At 37.6% G+C, this 2,674-nt stretch overlaps 1 pseudogene; it reads left to right on the forward strand.

Annotated features, from left to right (window-relative positions):
• Positions 1-664: 664 nt before the first annotated feature.
• On the forward strand, positions 665-1,618 carry LOC115289183 (annotated as a pseudogene).
• Positions 1,619-2,674: the final 1,056 nt, after the last annotated feature.

Below are 2,674 nucleotides of genomic sequence, written 5' to 3' on the forward strand. Positions count from 1 at the left end.
TACTTTATTTCTATAAAATCTCAGTTCCTCAGTTAATTTTAGTTAACCAGAATGGTCCGGGTTAGCAGTCACATTTTTATTCCAGGGTGGCCCAGTCTCCAGATTGTGTTATCTCAATCTCATTGTTGACCCTTAGTCCTTAAACTAAAAACTCCATGAGGGCAGGAACAACTTTTAATCTATTCATCATTACATCTCCTACATTTTGTATTGTGTCTTCATATGGTAGGTGATTAATAAATGTGTGCAAAACAAATAGATGCTGATTGAATAAATATACCCTGTTTTACATATCTTCTTAGAGTATTAATTGTAATATGTTTATTTAAGTACAAGGTGTTTTTTTTCCTTACCTAATCTTAAAATTTAATATATTGGCTCCTGTTTTCTCTCCCCAGCACTTTTGTGTTTTACTAAGAAATGTTTTAGTTAGTATAAGAGTATGGTGGAAAGAGCATTGGACCCAGGAGAGCTGAGCTCATACCCAACTCTGCTAACAACTGACCTTATATTTGGTAAAGTGGTTTCATTTATAGGCCTTTTACTGAAGGCTAACAATGTTAGAGAGTTGAGGAAACTTGCCAAATTCTTTCTGGTGTATAAGTAGAAAATATTTACCTTATTGTCTTTCTCACATGACTTTCACATCTCTCTCCTGGGCACAATGGCAACTAGTAAGGAAAAACTGATTATACCAGTTGCAGAAGAAGAGCAATTGTCCAAAACAACAGGATTACTGTAGTGGGTATTGCACAACTTGGTCTGGCGTGTGCCACCAGCATTCTGGGAAAGTCTCTGGTGAGTGAACTTGCACTGGTGGATGTTCTGGAAGATAAACTGCAGGGAGAAATAATGGATCTGCAACATGGAAGCTTATTTCTTTAAACACCTAAAATTGTGGCAAGTAATGATGACTCTGTGACCTCCAGTTCTAACATTGTGGTGGTAACTATAGGAGTCTCCCAGCAGTGGAGACAGAGCCCTCAGTCTGGTGCAGAGGAATGTGAATATCTTCAAATTCATTATTCCTCCATCAGTTAAGTACAGTCCTGATTGTGTCATAACTATGGTTTCTAACCCACATGTTACCTGGAAATTAAGTGGACTAACCTAGCATGGTGTGATTGGAAGTGGGCTTAATCCAGATTCTGCTAGATTTTGCTATCTTATGGGTGTAACACTTGGGATTCATCCCAGCATCTGCCATGGATGGATTTTGGGAGGACAACTCAAGCATGGCTGTGTGAATAGAGTGAATATAGGAGGTATTTGTCTCTAGGAACTGAATCCAGAAATGGGAACAATGACAGTGAAAATTGGAAGGATGGGCATCAAGCTAAAAGACTATACCAGCTGGGCTATTGGATTAAGTATGGTTGATCTCATTGAATCCATGGTGAAAAATCTATTCATGACTCCTCCAGAGTCAACGATAATGAAGGGAATGTATGGTATGGAGAATGAAGTCTTCCTGAGCCTTCCATCAATCCTGAATGCTTGGGGATTAGCCAGTGTTATCAACCAGAAGCTGAATGATGAGGAGTTTGCTCAGCTCAGATACATGTGGGACGTCCAGAAATATCTAAAAGACCCATGACTTCTGGCTTCTAAGCTGTAGGAATTTAAAAACTAGTATGTGATTAACTGTAAGCCTTTAGTTTTCATCCACATTCACGGATCACAGTTTGCTTTTATATTCTTAAATATGTGAATCTAGGCTCACAGACTCCAAGCCCATGCATGGTTTAATGCTTCCAATATGAATCCTTGAACACAAAATTAACTAGCATAGTGTGCTTCTAAAGAAACAAAAAGAATGCATTTACCTTAGTTTTCCTCTCTGCTTAAGTTTATGGAATGTCTAAATTTTAAAAATGTGAAGAAAAATCATCTTTCTTGAATGATCAGGTCTATTGTCACAACTTCAGTTTTATTTTGGATGTTCTGGTAGATGGAGAAGAATATCAAAGGGAAGTTTTAATTTTCATTTATTTACCTTCTGTTCCTTATAAACCATGTGATCTAGAGTAAGGCATTTCATTATTCTGGGCTTCAGTTTCTTCATCTGCAAGTTAAAAGACTCAACTAAATTGATTCTCAACTCTTTCTTCCAGCCATACTGTTGGGTTTCTTGATTCTTTGAAAGCTACTGTAACTTGCCACTGGTAATTTTGTTCTCACTTAATTATTCATTTACTCAGCAAGTATGAATGAATGCCCATTCTGTATAGAGATAGTGCTCGGTTCCAGGAAGTGGTTACCAATGACATGCATCCCGCCCATGATAAAATTATCGTGGCCTTATTTTCCCTTTTCTGAATATACCCTAAGAACATCTAATATCCGTTAAGAGAGGTACACAGAAGTGTAAATAAAAAGAACAAAAGATCCATCCTCATGTCTAAGAGAAATCTTTTGAGTGGGTGGGCACAGTCCTGCAGAGGATGGGAAGCAGTGGTCCACACAGGGTTCCAGTTTTGTCAGGTTTATAAATTATTTCTTCCACTTTCCTTTTAGAGACATTGTTTTGTTTTGTTATGTGTTCTGATATATCCTTCTGTATAACATTTGTACTTTTTAAATCATTAATAATTTATCCTGAGGGTGTGCATTGGTGGCTCAGTCGGTTAAGCATCTGACTCTTGATTTTGACTTAGGTCATGATCTCGCATCG

Source organism: Suricata suricatta, chromosome 4 (assembly GCF_006229205.1).
Source record: "Suricata suricatta isolate VVHF042 chromosome 4, meerkat_22Aug2017_6uvM2_HiC, whole genome shotgun sequence".
Taxonomy (NCBI): Eukaryota; Metazoa; Chordata; class Mammalia; order Carnivora; family Herpestidae; genus Suricata; species Suricata suricatta.